General features: G+C 47.4%; 1 pseudogene; it reads left to right on the forward strand.

Moving 5' to 3' along the window:
* The window catches only part of LOC117981023 (SH2B adapter protein 2-like), a 34,060-nt pseudogene extending 17,484 nt beyond the window's left edge, over positions 1–16,576 (forward strand).
* The last annotated feature ends 1,113 nt before the right edge of the window (positions 16,577–17,689 follow it).

The following is a 17,689-nucleotide window of genomic DNA, read 5'->3' on the forward strand; positions in this document are numbered from 1 at the left end:
GGGTAGGATCTAAAGGGAATAGACTGAGCAGGGGACCCAGCCAGGCCTGTCTGTCCAGATTCTTCTTGGCCTCTCTGAGTAGCATTCCTTCCTTCTGGGTGTGGGACAGAACCCTATCTTGAATGGGGCTCTTATGACCTACAGTCAAACCAGGCAGATTGGGTAATTTCTTTCTTTCTTTTTTTCTTTCTTTCTTGCTTTCCTTTCCTTCTTCCCTTTCTTTCTTTCCTTTTGTTTTTACTTTTTTTTTCTGCTCCGTTGCCCAAGCAGGAGGGCAGTGGGGCATGATCACAGCTCACTGCAGCCTCCAACTCCTGGACTCCATTGACCCTCCTGCCTCACCACCACGCCCAGCTAATTTTCTTTTATTAAGACGAGATTCTCAGGGCCGGGCGCGGTGGCTCATGCCTGTAATCCCAACACTTTGGGAGGCCAAGGTGGGCGGATCACCTGAGGTTGGGAGTTTAAGATCAGCCTGGCCAACATGGAGAAACCCCATCTGTATTAAAAATACAAAATCAGCCGGGCGTGGTGGTACATGCCTGTAATATCAGCTACTCGGGAGGCTGAGGCAGGAGAATTGCTTGAACCCCCGGGAGGCAGAGGTTGCAGTGAGCCAGGATTGCGCCATTGCACTCCAGCCTGGGCAACAAGAGCAAAACTCTGTCTAAAAAAAAAAAAAAAAAAAAAAGACGTGTTCTCGTGGCCAGGTGCAGTGGCTCACGCCTGTAATCCCCACACTCTGGGAGGCCAAGGCGGGCAGATCACCAGTTTGAGACCAGCGTGGCCAACATGGTGAAACCCCATCTCTGCAAAAAATACAAAAAAAAAAAAAATTAGCTGGACATGGTGGCGCATGCTTGTGATCCCAGCTACTCAGGAGGCTGAGGCAGGGGAATCACTTGAACCCGGGAGGCAGAAGTTGCGGTGAGCTGAGATCGTGCCACTGCACTCCAGCCTGGGTGACAGAGCAAGACTCCCATCTCAAAACAAACAAACAAACAAAAAAGATGGGGGTCTCGCTATGTTGCCCAAGCTGATCTCAAACTCCTGACCTCAAGTGATCCTCCCACCTCAGCCTCCCAGAATGCTAGGATTACAAACATGAGCCACTGTGCCTGGCTGGATAATTTCTTTATGACAAGTTTTTACATAGAATATTTTTAGGTTGGCCGGGCGCAGTGGCTCACACCTGTAATCCCAGCATTTTTGGAGGACGAGGCAGGCAGATCACGAGGTCAGTTTGAGACCAGCCTGGCCAACACAGTGAAACCTCATCTCTACTAAAAATACAAAAAAATTAGCCGGGCATGGTGGCAGATGCCTGTAATCCCAGCTACTCAGGAGGCTGAGGCAGGAGAATCGCTTGAACCCAGGAGGCAGAGGCAAAGTGAGCCGAGATCGCGCCACTGCACTCCAGCCCTGGCAACAGAGTGAGACTCCGTCTCAAAAAAAAAAAAAGAATATTTTTAGGTTTTATGACTACGTTTTGGAAAAAGGGGTTCTGGTTTCTGTGACCCACCTTGGGAAAGAGGGACTTTTGTTTCTCTGGTGCCTCTGGGGAGAAGAGGACTGAGAGACAAGTAGGCAGGAGAAGGTCAGAGAAAAACTTTTTTGTTTGAGGCTGCTGCTGAGGAGTTTGTTTTGCGGTATTGTTTTCTGAGCCCCAACAGTGGCCTGGTCAATCACACGGTGGCCACAGAGCCAGTGTAGGGTGGGACAGAGGGACATGGAGGCAGAGGGAGGTGACCAGAGCCAGGAGGCCTAGATGCTGGGCCTTGGGACTGCCAGCCACTGCCTGGCCACATAAGTAGCCTGTGTTCCGAGTCCAAGTCCCACGGCAGGACATGGTTTCCATTTCTTGTCTCCACAGTGACAGTGAGGAAGACACCGAGCTCTCCTGTACCCGAGGAGGCTGTCTGGCCAGCCGCGTGGCCTCCTGCAGCTGTGAGCTCCTGACTGATGGTAGGGAGGGGGACAGGGTTGAAGGAGGGGCACACTCAGGGTGGACAGATAAAGATACGTGCATCTTACCTGCCACTTCCCCAGCAGTCGACCTGCCCCGCCCCCCAGAGACGACAGCCGTGGGTGCAGTGGTGACAGCCCCCCACAGCCGAGGTCGAGATGCCGTCAGAGAATCCCTGATCCACGTCCCGCTAGAGACCTTTCTGCAGACCCTGGAATCCCCGGGCGGCAGCGGCAGTGACAGCAATAACACAGGTGCCAGTGGGGACAGGCTGCTCTTCCCATCCCACCTCTCCTGGACCCCCACCCCCAGCCATGGCCACCCATGGGCTCCCTAAACCTTGCTAAGCCTCAGAAGCTGTGACATCTCATCCTCCTGGGTCCTTCACACGTCTCCGAAGTACTTCTGGCTTTTGTAGACTTGTCTAGGAACCTGGCCCCTCCCACTGGACCCAGTTTCAATAGAAAATGTTCACAGGGGCCGGGTGCGGTGGCTCACGCCTGTAATCCCAACACTTTGGGAGGCCAAGGCGGGCGGATCACCTGAGGTCAGGAGAGCGAGACCAGCCTGGCTAACATGGCAAAACCCCGTCACTACTAAAAATATAAAAATTAGCTGGGTGTGGTGGTGCACACATGTAGTCCCAGCTACTCGGGAGGCTGAGGCAGGAGAATCACTTGAACCCGGGAGGTGGAGGTGGCAGTGAGCCGAGATCACGCCACTGCACTCCAGCCTGGGCGACAGAGTGAGACTATGTCTCAAAAAAAAAGAAAGAAAAGAAAATGCTCACAGGGGCTGGGTGCAGTGTCTCACACCTGTAATCCCAGCCAGTGTTTTTTGAGGCTGAGGATCACTTGAAGCCAGGAGTTTGAGACTAGCCTGGACAACATAGCAAGACGCTATCTGTACAAAATTTTTGAGACAAGAGTCTCACTTTGTTGCCCACGCTGGAGTGCAGTGGCGGATCACAACTCACTGCAACCTCCACCCCCAAGTTCAAGCAATTCTCATGTCTCAGCCTCCCAAGTAGCTGAGATTACAGGTGCCCGCCACCTCGCCTGGCTCATTTTTGTATTTTTAGTAGAGATGGGGTTTTGCCATGTTGGCCAGGCTGATCTTGAACTCCTGACCTAAGTGCTGGAATTATAGGTGTGAGCCACCACGCCTGGCCACAAACATTTTTGTGCCTGTAGTCCCAGCTACTTGGGAGGCCGAGGTGGGAGGATCACTTGAGCCCAGGAGGTCAAGCCTACAGTGAACTGTGATCACACCATTGTACTCCAGCCTGGGCAACAGAGAGAGACCCTGTGGAAAAAAAAAAAAAAAAAGAAAAAGAAAAGAAAAGAAGAAAAGAGGGAGGGAGGGAGGGAAGGAAGGAGCTCACAGAAAAGGGTCCATAGGGTTGGAATCAGGGATTGGGAACAGGCGACTGGATTTGTTCCTAAGTTTGCTGATGACTTACAGAGCAACTCCAGGATAGTCCTTCACAGCTCTGTGCCTCAGTTTACCTCATAGACTTCACCAGTGGGTTGGGTCAGCTCCCTGCCCAACTCTAAAATTATTCCAGCTGGGCACAGTGGCTCATACCTGTAATCTCAGCACTTCAAGCGGCCAAGGCAGGAGGATTGTCTGAGCCCAGGACTTCCAGACTAGTCTGGGCAACAAGACTCTGTCTCTACAAAAAATAAACAAAAATTAGCCAGGCATTGTGGCACAGGCTTATAGTCCTGGCTACCCAGGAGGCTGAGGTGGGAGGATTGCTTGAGCCCAGGAGGCCAAGGCTGCAGTGAGCTATGATTGTGCCACTAGACTTCAGCCTGGGTGACAGAGCAAGACCCTACCTCAAAAAATAAATAAATAAATAAAATTATTTGGCTGGGCGCAGTGGCTCACACCTGTAATCCCAGCACTTTGGGAGGCCAAGACGGGCAGATTGCCTGAGCTCAGGAGTTAAGACCGGCCTGAGCAACATGGTGAAACCCTGTCTCTACTAAAAATACAAAAATTAGCCTGATATAGTGGTGCATGACTGTAATCCCAGATACTCGGGAGGCTGAGGCAGGAGAATCACTAGAACCTGCAAGACGGAGGTTACAGTGAGTCGAGATCATGCCACTGCATTCCAGCCTGGGCAACAGAGCAAGACTCTGTCTCAAACAAAAAAATATTCAGGCCAGGTGCAGTGGCTCACACCTGTAATCCCAGCACTTTGGGAGGCCAAGGCAGGAGGATCACTTGAGCCTAGGAGTTTGAGACCAGCATGGGGAACACAGCAAGACTCCATCTCTAAAAAATAAAAAATAAGGCTGGGTGCAATGGCTTACGCCTATAATCGCAGCACTTTGGGAGGCCGAGGTGGGTGGATCATCTGAGGTCAGGAGTTTGAGACCAGCCTGACCAACACGGTGAAACCCCATCTCTACTAAAAATACAAAAATTAGTTGGGTGTGGTGGCGGGCGCCTGTAATCCCAGCTACTCAGGAGGCTGAGGCAGGAGAATCGCTTGAACCCGGAAGGCAGAGGTTACAGTCAGCCACCAGGATTGCAGCATCGCACTCCAGCCTGGGCGACAAGAGCGAAACTTCGTCTCAAAAAAAAAATAAAAACTAAAACCCAACAAACTTTTAAAAAATTATTCCAACAGCATTTTGCATGTAAAAAAACCAACAAGATGTCACCTCTCTTCTCACATTTATTTATCTGTCCCCCTTTCTCCTTCCCCCCATGTTCCTCACACTGTCATCCCCACCTCAGGGGAACAGGGTGCAGAGACGGATCCCGAGGCTGAACCCGAGCTGGAGCTATCCGACTACCCATGGTTCCACGGGACACTGTCCCGGGTCAAGGCTGCTCAACTGGTTCTGGCAGGGGGGCCCTGGAACCACGGCCTCTTCGTGATCCGCCAAAGTGAGACTCGGCCTGGGGAGTACGTGCTGACCTTCAACTTCCAGGGCAAGGCCAAGGCAAGTGTGTGGGGGGCGCCATGGGGGTGCAGTGGCCAGCCCTGAGGGAGAGGGGTCATGGTGACCCCAGTCCTGAGGCTGTGCCCTGGAAGCAGCTGCAGGCGAACAGGTGTGGCATGACTTCCCACGGGCCCCACTCACCCCAGCCATGCTCCGTGAGCCACCTGCGTCCCTCCTACACATCACTGAGGGACTGCAGTCAGCCCTATTTCAGCCTCTCCATTCTCCAGAAGGGGAGGCCACCTACTGGCGGCTGAGCCCTCAGGAGGCTGGGCCCTTCTAATAACCCAAATTTGCAAATCCTTTCAGCTCCTGCGCGCGGGGGATCTCATAGCACTGGAGCTTCGGAGGGTCTCCACCCAGAGATCGCCCAGTGGGGGGTGGGAGCCAACCAAGGCCCTCAGAGCCCCACCTTCTGCCCCACCGACCTCAGACAGCCCCTCTTCCCTGCCCAGGTTAGGTCACCAACCCCTGAGGAACACACACGGGCAAACCCTAGAGACCCAGCAGGGGAGGAGGAGCTGGGCTGGGTGGGAGAGCTGTGCAGGGTCTGGGGGGTGGGGTTCAGCATTGGAGGGGACAGCCTGATCAGAGACCTGCAGGGGAGGGAGAATTGTGGAGGGGAAGACAGTCAGGGAGGCGATCCCGACAGCACCCAGCTGGATCAGAGGCATGATGGTACACCCAGGCGGTGTGCTTTCAAGGAAGAGGACTCCTTGCTATATTGACCTAAAATGCTTTGTTTTTGTTTTTGTTTTTTTTTGAGACAGTCTCGCTCTATCCTCCAGGCTGGATTGCAACATCGCAATCTCAGCTCATTGCAACCTCCACCTCCCGGGTTCAAGCGATTCTTGTGCCTCAGCCTCCCAAGTAGCTGGGATTACAGACACGTACCACCACACCTGGCTAATTTTTGTATTTTTAGTAGAGATGGGGTTTCACCATATTGGCCAGGCTGGTCTTGAACTCCTGACCTCAGGTGATCCACCCACCTCGGCTTCCCAAAATGCTGCAGTTACAGGCATGAGCCACCGCACTGGGCCTCAAAATCCTTTAATAAGAAAAAAACATGTATTTGGCCAAAACATGCATTTGGCTAGGTAGAAAGTTTTCTGCAGTGCCCACCCTTCCCCTAAAAGCCAGCCAGGGATTTCTAATCTCTTTTGTGCCTCAGGCACCTGACAGTCTGGGGAAGACTATTATAGCCTGCTTAGCATAATGTTTAAAGTGCACAGAATTAAATACATGGACTTGCAAGGAAAACCAATTACCCTGAAATTCAGTCAAAATATTAAATACAATTAAAAAGTAATCAAAATATTTTTTAAACTGGTGATGTGGTAATATACATGCTTCTTTATTAACACTTTAAATAGCAAGCTTTAATAGCAGTCCTCATAACTACTGTTATTTCAGTCAATGATGAGCATGAATGATACTTTGGGGTTCTGTAACAAACTAGACGCGCTGTGAAAAGATCCCTTATTTGAATAAGCTCAATGGCTCACATCTGTAATCCAGCACTTCGGAAGACTGAGGTAGGAGGATCGCTTGAGGCCAGGAGTTCAAGAACAGCCTGGGCAACAGAACGAGACACACCCCACTCTGCAAAAAATACAGAAAACAGCCGGGCACGGTGGCTCACACCTATAATCCCAGCACTTTGGGAGGCTGAGGCGGGAGGATTCTTTGAGCCCAGGAGGTCGAGACCAGCCTGGGTAACATGGCACAACCTTGTCTTCTCTGCAAAAAAATACAAAAAAATTAGCCAGGCACGATGGCATGCACCTGTAGTCCCAGCCACCTGGGAGTCTGAGGTGGGAGTATCACCAGAGCCTGGGAGGTCAGTTGCACCACTCTGTCTCAAAAAAAAAAAAAAAAAAATGCTCTCTCATTCAAGGTTACCCTTCTATTACTCCAAGGATTCACCCCATAATCTTATCTTTCTTGATATGTTACATTCACTGAAATGTTCACATCAAATCAAGTTTGTAGACACTTGTCCTTACCACCTTACAAAAAGTGAGATGGTATCAACAGAGGTAAGACACTGCTTTACCTGCATGTCACTTTTGGCAGCTTTCGCAGCATTGAAAAGATCATTGGCTGGTGGCTCTGACTGTTTCTGGCTATGATGATGTACCACTCAGGACCCTTTCTTTGGTTGTTTGCCACCTAATATGTATAAAAAGATCAGAAATATGAAAAAAAGGTAACAGTGACATTAACACTTGGTCTCATCATTATCACACAAGTAGGCTTACGCTGCCCATTCCACAGCACAGTCTGAGTTAGACTCAGTCCTGAAATAATTGATTTTTATACTGTTTTGAAGTTTATTAACTTTTTTCCCTTAAAAAAAAAAAGTCCTTGAGTCCCCTTCCTGTATCTCTATATCCTAACGTCCTTTTCTCTTCTTTTCTCTTCGAAATTTCTCTTCTTCCTATTTCCGTCCCTTAATACTTTGTAAATCTTGTCCTTTTTTGAACCATATCACCTGAACCTCTTTTAAGTTTTTTTCTTTTTTTTTTTTTGAGACAGAGTCTCGCTCTGTCACCCAGGCTGGAGTGCAGTGGCGCAATCTCGGCTCACTGCCAGCTCTGCCCCTGGGGTTCACGCCATTCTCCTGCCTCAGCCTCCCGAGTAGCTGGGCTGCTTCCCCCACAAGATTCAAAAACAAAAGAAAACTGGCTGACTCACCGGCGTTGTTTTCGGTGGTCGTTTTGCTGCTTTCTTCTTCACATTGCGATTGAAGCTATCTTCAAAGTCACTGCCTTCATCAGCTAACAAAGAGTCAGTATTCCTGTGAGAAAGTACCGTTCCCTTTAAATATAACCACCCTAATTCCCTCCCTATTCTCTCACCGCACCCCATCTCCATGAGAAAAACATGTTCAGATTTTAAGAAAAAATGAGCTTATTGTTAGTAGGAAGTTGGGACAAAGTCTTTTTTTTTTTTGAGACAGAGTTTCACTCTCGTCACCCAGGCTGGAGTGCAATGGTGTGATCTCGGCTCACTACAACCTCTGCCTCCCAGGTTCAAGTGATTCTCCTGCATCAGTCTCCTGAGTAGCTGGGATTACAGGTGTTTCACCATGTTGGCCAGGCTGGTCTCAAACTCCTGACCTCAGGTGATCCACCTGCCTCGGCCTCCCAAAGTGTTGGGATTACAGGCGTAAGCCACCACACCCGGCCAGGACAAAGTCTTAAAGGAAAACTTTCACATGAAAGCAGTGGAGACGAAGAATGAGGAAATGAGGCAGGGGAAGGACAACCCTTCCCAGTATTCTCTCCGAAGAAGAGAATCAAATGCTACTCAGGGTAGAGAGATCACTGCTCTTTGTAGAGAAAAATAATCATGGCCCAGGAAGTCATCCATCATTCATCCATAAACGGGAGAGTAATATGGACCTAGAGTTAAATTTCACCCCGTGAAACATCAACCACGTCTTATCAATTCAAGTTTATAACATTGATATAATCGGGTACACCACAGCAGCACTGACAGAAACAGAAATGATTCAGAGAAAGCCAATTAAAACAGCCAGGGGACAAAGAAGATCTGTATGACATTAGCTTTCTTCCTTCTGGAAAGTTAAAAAACCAAGATATATTATTATAACCTATACAGAATAAACTCATATGTGGTAATAAATAAGGATACACAGACCTGTTTACAAAATCCCCAAGTAGGAAAGCTAGTGGATACCAGCTAAAAAGTATATACAATTTACCAGGCAACAAATAAAGAACTCTTTACTCTCCCATCTGTCACCTCCCAGCCCCCACCAGGGGTTGTACATGCTGAACACAGAAATGTGTTTAAGAGAGGTTTAGACACGATGGATGATGGATTAAAAACAGGATGTGCTTGAACCCGGAAGGCGGAGGTTGCAGTGAGCCAAGATCACACCACTGCACTCCAGCCTGGGCGACAGGGCGAGACTCCATCTCATACAAACAAACAAACAAAAAACAGGATGTACTACTATTTTGATGTCTACAACATCTAGGACCGCCAAAAAAAAAAAAAACTGGAGCTGGAGGGAAGGTGTCACTGTGCTGAACGAGTACAGCACTTCTGGTGTTTTCACACAGTCCCACGCATATTATCATCAATGTGGGAAAACGAGAGGGGGAAGGCTGCCACGGACACAGGAAGTGGCCGCACAATGCAACATCTACTTACCCCTCTGAGGAATGGTTTCAGTCCCTGCCATCGAAGGGTAGACTGGCAGAGGAACTAGAAGATGCAGACAAGGCCCTCTTGGTACCTCCCGCAGCTCTCTGCAGTGGGGAAGACATGCTTGGCGAGGAGGAGCTATGGGGCCAGGAAGATGAGGACCGCAGGGTAGGTTTGGCGATCCAGCTGGGGAAGAAAGAGAAGAAAGGGCTCCTACCACAGCACTTCTCCATCCCCAGCCGTGACCAGTCCCTTTCTTTGCAAGGGAATGGTTCTAGAACTCTGGGGTCGGGTGAGGGGGACCAAAAACTAAGACAAAGGCTGGGCACCGTGGCTCATGCCTATAATCCCAGCACTTTGGGAGGCCAGGGCAGGAGGATGGCTTGAGCCCAGGAGTTCAAGACCAGCCTGGGCAATACAGCAAGACCCCATTTCTACAAAAAAAAAATAATACTAATTAGCCAGGTGTGGTAGCACGTGCCTGTATTCAGCTATTCAGGAGGCTGAGGTGGGAGGACTGCTTGAGTCCAGGAGTTCAAAGCTGCAGTGAGCTATGATCGCACCACTGTACTCCAGCCAGGGTGACAGAGTGAGACTCTGTCTCAAAAAAAAAAATTAAAAAATAAAAAATAAAAGAAGACATTATAGGAGGCAAGTCTGCAAATCCTTAACTACAAACTAAAGAAACCAAAAGGAAAAAGAAGACTTTAAAAAATCTTTAGAAGTCTAAGAAGCCTTAAGTCTGTTCCGGGTGGAACAGAGTTAAGTATGCCAATTAAATTATTGGGTGCTGGCCGGGCATGGTGGCTCACATCTGTAATCCCAGCACTTTGGAAGGGCAAGGCAGGTGGATCACTTGAGGTCAGGAGTTCGAGAGGACAACACGATGAAACTCCATCTCTACTGATGGATGCGAAAGGATGACTCCATCTCAAAAAAAAAAAAAAATTACGTGCTGACTGAAAATAAATTTGAAAGCAAGGTGTGTGACAGGGAAGGCTACTACCTGTGTAATATTCTGTTACTTAATGATAAGTCCTGAGTCATATTTCCAATCTCTCTTAACCAGCCTGTATTTGTACATTGCTTGTGTACAAGCTTGCTAATTTCCACAAATGGCAGTAGGTTGTCTGCTCCAATAGGGCCAAAAATGCACCTACTGGATTCAAAGCTCATTAAGGGCCAGGTGCAGTGGCTCATGCCTGTAATCTTGGCACTTTAGGAGGCCAAGGCGGGCAGATCACTTGAGGTCAGGAGTTTGAGACCAGCCTGGCCAACATGGTGAAACCCCTTCTCTACTAAAAATACAAAAAATTGCTGGCTGTGGTGGTGGGCACCTGTAATACCAGCTACTGGGGAGGCTGAGGCAGGAGAATTGCTTGAACCTGGGAGACGGCAGCTGCAGTGAGCCGAGATCATGACACTGCACTGCAGCCTGGATGACAGAGTGAGACTCCGTCTCAAAAACAAAAAAACTCAGTCAGGAATGAAGAATGTCTGAAGTACTGTATGTGTAACGTGGCTTGTGATTCTTAAGCCCTGAGTGCAGCTTGAGCTAGTCCTTCATGATCTAATACCAAAATGTTCAAGATCTGTTTTATGTCATTGGTGCCTTCTAATGTTGGCCTGTTGTTTTCCTTGCTGAGACTAGATTATGATGTGGTATATTGTTTTTATCAATTTAATTTATAAGTATTTATAAGCAGCTTATTCTTCATGTTGCTCTCATTTACCCTGGAGATGCTTGATTGCTTTTTTTTTGTTTTTGTTTTTGTTTTGAGACAGGGTTTCACTCTGTTGCCCATGCTGGAGTGCAGTGGCATGATCACAGCTCAATGCAGCCCTGACCTCCTGGGCTCAAGTGATTCTACCACCTCAGCCTCCTGAATAGCTGGGACTACAGGCACGTGCTACAACACCTGGCTAAGTTTTGTACTTTTTGTAAAGATGGGGTTTCACCATGTTGCCCACATTGTTATCATCTCCTAGAGAAATTGCTAGAAGAGTGAGATTACATGTCCTCTAAGTTATAAGTTCACAAATAAAAGCCCAAAGGAAGTTAGGTAGCAGACTTAAAAACAAATTAAAAAGACCCTGCAAAACTTGGTCTTAAATGAAAGATGACATTCTCCAACCTGGGTTGTCTTTCTGGTTTCATGGGACTGTGCAGTGCAGTTAGAGGGTGACTGGGCCCTGTTTCCACGGCACTCTCTAGGTGCAGGGACCATTGAACCATGTCTGCTATTCCTGTCTTAGCTCTGTACTGAAATAACAGTTGTGTTACTGGGTTTCAAAAGAAAGTCCATCCCTCCTGATCTAGGCAGAAAGCCGTTAAAGAAAACAGAAGGATAACGAGCAGTGGGAAAACAAACCAGAAAAGTTACCGATTCACCCACCTTGTGTCAGAATTGACAGGCCTGTTGCTCCTGCTGGAAACCTAGGATGTACGTTTGCAATGAGAAAAGAGTGAAAGACTTGAGCAGGTACATTACAAAAGAGCAGTCACAGCGGCCAGTGAATATGAAAAGGTCCTCAACTTAGAGAAGTCTGGAGAAATCCAAACTAAAACTACCCTAGGATACCACGCTACACCCACCAGCTTTAGGCAGGATGCAAACATCAGGAATTCTACCCTGCTGGTGAGCAGTGAGAGAGCGCATAAACCAGTATAACAACTTTGGAAAACAATTTAGTAGGGTGGAAAGCCAGGTGGACCACTGAGCCAGCAGTCCCATTCATTAGTACATACCCCATGCCTGTTCCTCTGTATAAGAATATTCACTGCAGAGACCGGGCGCGGTGGCTCACGCCTGTAATTCCAGCACTTTGGGAGGCCGAGGTGGGCGGATCATGAGGTTAGGAGATAGAGACCATCCTGGCTAACACAGTGAAACCCCGTCTCTACTAAAAACACAAAAAGTTAGCCAGGCGTGGTGGCGGATACCTGTAGTCCCAGCTACTCTGGAGGCTGAGGCAGGAGAATGGCGTGAACCCAGGAGGTGGAGGTTGCAGTGAGCCGAGATCACGCCACTGCACTCCAACCTGGGCAACAGAGCGAGACTCTGTCTCCAAAAAAAACAAAAAAAAAGAATATTCCCTGCAGAATTGTTCATAGCAGGTTAAAATGGAAAACAATCCAGTGTCCCTGAGCAAGAAGGAGGGATAAATATATGGTGGAGAGTCATGAAATAGAACAGCATACTACAGAGAAAATGAATACTTCCGTTGTTACTCACAATAAAATGACTTCTAAAATAATGTCTACAAAAAAGAAGCCAGGGCTGGGCACCAGTGGCTCATGTTTGTAATCCCAGCACTTTGGGGGGCTGGGGTTACAGGATCACTAGAGGCCACGAGATGGAGACCACCTTGGATCTCGTTAACCACCTTTTATGTAGAGATGTGGTGAGACCCCATCTCTACATGGAAAAAAAAAAAAGCCAGACATATTAAATATATGCTGTATGCTTACCTATATTGTGATACCCTACCTTATTTTAACGTGATTGTCTCTCTTAGCTGAGAGAGCCGGACAGGCTCCATTTTAGTTCCTTCACTTGCAGCCCCCTCCCTTAAAGGCATAACTAGTCTAAGCTGACTCCATGCACGTCTAGGAATGCACTTACTGATAAGGTATCGAGGCAAGCTGAACCAGCAGCTCTTGGGGACGTGCTCAGTGGATGATACCAAAAGACCCTGCATTTATCTCTTTGTGGTAGTTTGAGCCCCTGCACCTGGAACTGTTTATTTTTCTGTAACTATTTATGTAACCAATTAATCTTTTTAATTTTTCCCTGTTCTGCTTCTGTAAAAATTGTTTCAGCTAAACTCCCCCTCCCCTATTTAGACCACGGTATAAAAAGAAATCTAGCCCCTTCTTCAGGGCCAAAAGAATTTTGAGCTCTAGCCATCTCTCAGTCACCGGCAATAAGGGACTCCTAAATCAGTCTCATGATGCGGCATTTCTCTATAACTCGCTCAGTTACAACAATATCAAGACTATATTGTTTAGGGGCCAGACATGGTGGCTCACGCCTGTAATCCCAGCACTTTGGGAGGTCGAGGCAGGCAGATCGCTGGAGGTCAGGAGTTCGAGACCAGCCTGGCCAACATGGTGAAACCCCGACTCTACTAAAAATACAACATTAGCCGGGTGCAGTGGACGGCGCCTGTAATCTCAGCTACTCAGGAGGCTGAGGCGGGAGAACTGCTTGAACCCGGGAGTCAGAGGTTGCAGTGAGCCGAGATCATGCCACTGCACTCCAGCCTGGGTGACAGAGTGAGATTCTGTCTGAAAAAAACAAACAAAAAAAACAAACGAAAACCCAGACTATATTGTTTAGGGATACTTAGTTGACAAAATAACAGACACAAACAGGACATAATTACCATAAAAATCAGGACCTGGGGTGGGGGTTGGGGGGGAAGATTTAAGTGGAAAGAATGGCGCGGTGACAATGTGTGTCAACCTGGGAGGTGGTGACCCTGGGGTTCGCTTTGTAATTCCTCAAAATGAGCATTTATGTGCTATTCACTTTTCACAAGGCAGAATCTCTGAACTAACGTGTTTAAGCAGCCATATGCAAAAAAAAAAAAATGGATAATTTTTATTCTAATTAAAATATTTAGGCCGGGCGCGGTGGCTCACGCCTGTAATCCCAGCACTTTGGGAGGCCGAGGCGGGCGGATCACGAGGTCAGGAGATCGAGACCATCCTGGCTAACACGGTGAAACCCCGTCTCTACTAAAAATACAAAAAATTAGCCAGGCGTGGTAGCGGGCGCCTGTAGTCCCAGCTACTCGGGAGGCTGAGGCAGGAGAATGGCGTGAACCCGGGAGGCGGAGCTTGCAGTGAGCCGAGATCGCGCCACTGCACTCCAGCCTGGGCGACAGAGCGAGACTCCGTCTCAAAAAAAAAAAAAAAAAAAAAAAATTTAAAAATTAGAGACAAGGCGGCCGGGCGCGGTGGCTCAGGCCTGTAATCCCAGCACTTTGGGAGGCCGAGGCGGGCGGATCACAAGTTCAGGAGATCGAGCCCATCCTGGCTAACACAGTGAAACCCTGTCTCTACTAAAAACACACACAAAAAAATTAGCCGGGCGTGGTGGCAGGCGCCTGTAGTCCCAGCTACTCGGGAGGCTGAGGCAGGAGAATGGCGTCAACCTGGGAGGCGGAGCTTGCAGTGAGCCGAGATCAGGCCACTGCATTCCAGCCTGGGCGACAGAGCTAGACTCCGACTCAAAAAAAAAAAAAAAAAAAATAGAGACAAGGATCTAACTATGTTGCTCACGCTGGTCTCAAACTCTCAGGGCTCAAGCAATCCTCCCGCCTCGGTCTCCCAAGGCGCTGAGATTCCAGGCGTGAACCACTGCACCCAACCAGGAAAAAAATAAATAAATAAATAAATAATTATATATATACACACGTGTATATATATACACACATACGTGTATATATATACGTATGTGTGTATATATTTTTCATACGTGTATATATATATAACATTTTTGTTTTTTTGAGACACAGTTTCACTCTTGTTGCCCAGGCTCGAGTGCAATGGCTCGATCTCAGCTCACGGCAAACTCCGCCTCCAGGGTTCAAACGATTCTCCTGCCTCAGCCTCCCGAGTGGCTGGGATTACAGGCGCCTGCCACACACCCGGCTGATTTTTGTATTTTTAGTAGAGACGAGGTTTCAACATGTTGGCCAGGCTGGTCTCGAACTCCTGACCTCAGGTGGTCATGTTTTGTAGACAGCAGGAGCTTCATGAAAAGAAGCCAATGAAGGGCAAGGAAGTGTAGCTGTCTACCTACGGGTAACCAGCCAGGAGCCTCCCCGCAGGGCACCTGTAATCCCAGCTACAATTTTATTTGAAGAGTAATAACAAAACAAATCTCTATTTGTGAATAAATAAACCTTGAGATCATTTATGGTTTTGCAATTCAACCTGAAAAATGAAATCAAAACTTTTATCAGAACAAAGCATGTTTAGTGCTCTCTGTCTCACTGTCTTTTAGATGCCGAACCTTAGATTTTATGATGACTCCTCAACCGTTTAGATCTTGGCTATCTCAGAGGGATCATCAGCTTTTTAAGAAAGTTTTGAGAGAAAAGCAAGTGAAGAAAAGCATAGTCAATGCTCAACATCACGGGTCTCTCACTGAACACACCATGCCTGGTATTCTCTCACAGCGATGTCACCATTTCTACCTGCCACGCATCGGTGAAGGTTGGGACTCGACTGGTGTTTGATCACGATGGGAAAATCATCCAGAAAACCCCCTACCCCCACCCCAGAGGGACCACAGTCAGCGTGAAGCAGTTATTTTCTACACTACCTGTGCGCCATAAGGAATTTCAAAGGAATATTAAGAAGGTACAGTAAATTAATCCTGGTTTTCAAGAGTATTGGTTAATGCACATGAGCAAAAGATTTACTAAAGATGTTTATTCTTCAGTTGATTCTCTTGCCATAATCTATTGAGAAATGCTTTATTTGCATTTCTCGTTAAAGACTTAACATTAAAGACTTAACTTTAGGGTGATTTACTTTTTTCTTTTCATCACATAGTGTTTATTAGGACTGGGCAACATAGTGAGACTCTGTTTCTATGAAAAATTAAAAAAAATTGACTGGGCATGGTGGCATCCACTACTTGGCATCCAGCTACTTGGGAAGCTGAAGTGGGAGATTCACTTGAGCCCAGAAACTTGAGGCTGCAGTGAGCTATGATTACGCCACTGTATTTCAGACTGGGAGACAGAGTAAGACCCTGTCTGGAAAAATATATATACATATATATTTTTTATTTTTATTTTTAATTTTTATCTTTTTTTGAGATGGAGTCCCACTTTGGCGCCCTGGCTGGAGTGCAGTGGCATGATCTCGATTCACTGCAACCTCCACCTCCCGAGTTTAAGCGATTCACCTGCCTCAGCCTTCTGAATAGCTGGGATTACAGGCGCGCACCACCACACCTGGCTTATTTTTGTATGTTTAGCAGAGACGGGGTTTCATCATGTTGTCCAGGCTGGCCAGGCTGGTCTCGAATTCCTGACCTCAGGTGATCCGCCCACCTCGGCCTCTCAAAGTGCTGGGATTATAGGCGTGAGCCACCGTGCCTGCCTTATGTACTTATATTTTAATGAGACTATTTCTCTCGGTTTTCTGATAAATGAGTTACTGGAACCCTTATGAATCTGAATGCAAAAGAAACAGCTAAATGTTATGTAATTGTTGTGTTTAAAAACCAGATTATAAAACTATCTGTATTATATGATTACGGTTTTATAAAAACAAAACAACAGCCTAAATGTGTATAGTATAAAGGCTGGAAGAGTCAGCACTTTCATGTTCTCAGCGGTTATCCTTGGATGTGAGATCTCATGCACTTTTTGCTGTCTTCTTTGTGCCTTTCCATTTTGTATGTGTATTTTTTACAATCTAAAAAGTTACTTAAACATATGCAGCTAAAAACTTTTTTTACTCGTAAAGCATTTGGTGCTAATTTTAACTGTTCTTTTTTTAGACAGAGTCTTCTCACTCTGTCACCCAGGCTGGAGTGCAGTGGTGTGATCTTGGCTCACTGCAACCTCTACCTCCTGGGTTCAAGTGATTCTCCTGCCTCAGTCTCCCAAGTAGCTGGGATTATAGGTATGTGTCACCATGACCAGCTAATTTTTGTATTTTTAGTAGAGATAGGGTTTCACCATGTTGGCCAGGCTGGTCTTGCACCCCTGACCTCAAGTGATCTGCCTGCCTCAGCCTCCCAAAGTGCTGGGATTACAGGCATGAGCCACCATGCATTGCCTTTTTTTTAAAGCTTTTTTGTAAGTCAGCTAGCGAGAACACAGGGAGAAATACTCAAATCTCCCTTACCCAGCTGGGGGCTATGTCAAGTTTTATAAGCATAGGGTAATGAGTTGTGATTTGATTGGATCTTGCATTAAAGTAATGCTGGGAGGTGTGATCTGACTGGATCCTGCCATGGGGTGACAGCAAAACTCAATCTGATTGGATCCTGGCTCCTGCCATGGAGTGTCCAGTTCTTAAATCAGTCTCAGCTCTTCAGGCTGAGCTTTTAGTTTCCACTCCGTGGTTGCATGCTTGGTTAACCTGGGCATGCACAGGGTACATGCCCTTCAACCTGTGGGTCCATGGCAATTGAAAAACAACTGACAACCTCATTACATAAAAGTTGAACTGAGCCGGGTGCAGTGACTCACGCCTGTAATCCCAGCACTTTGGGAGGCCAAGGCAGGTGGAGGTCAGGACTTCAAGACCAGCCTGGCCAAAATGGTAAAACCCCGTCTCTACTAAAAATATAAATATTAGCCAGGTGGTGATGCACCCTTATAATCCCAGCTATCTGGAGGCTGAGGCAGCAGAATCACTTGAACCTAGGAGGTGGAGGTTGCAGTGAGCTGAGTTCATACCATTGCACTCCAGCCTGGGTGACAAGAGTGAAACTCCGTCAAAAAAAAAAAAAAAAAGTTGAACCAGATTTGGTCTGATGCAGTTACAGATCTACAAACCTCACCCCCACCCTCCTGCCAACACCTTCCACTCCTCATTCTT

This window comes from Pan paniscus, chromosome 6 (genome assembly GCF_029289425.2).
Source record: "Pan paniscus chromosome 6, NHGRI_mPanPan1-v2.0_pri, whole genome shotgun sequence".
Lineage (NCBI taxonomy): Eukaryota > Metazoa > Chordata > Mammalia > Primates > Hominidae > Pan > Pan paniscus.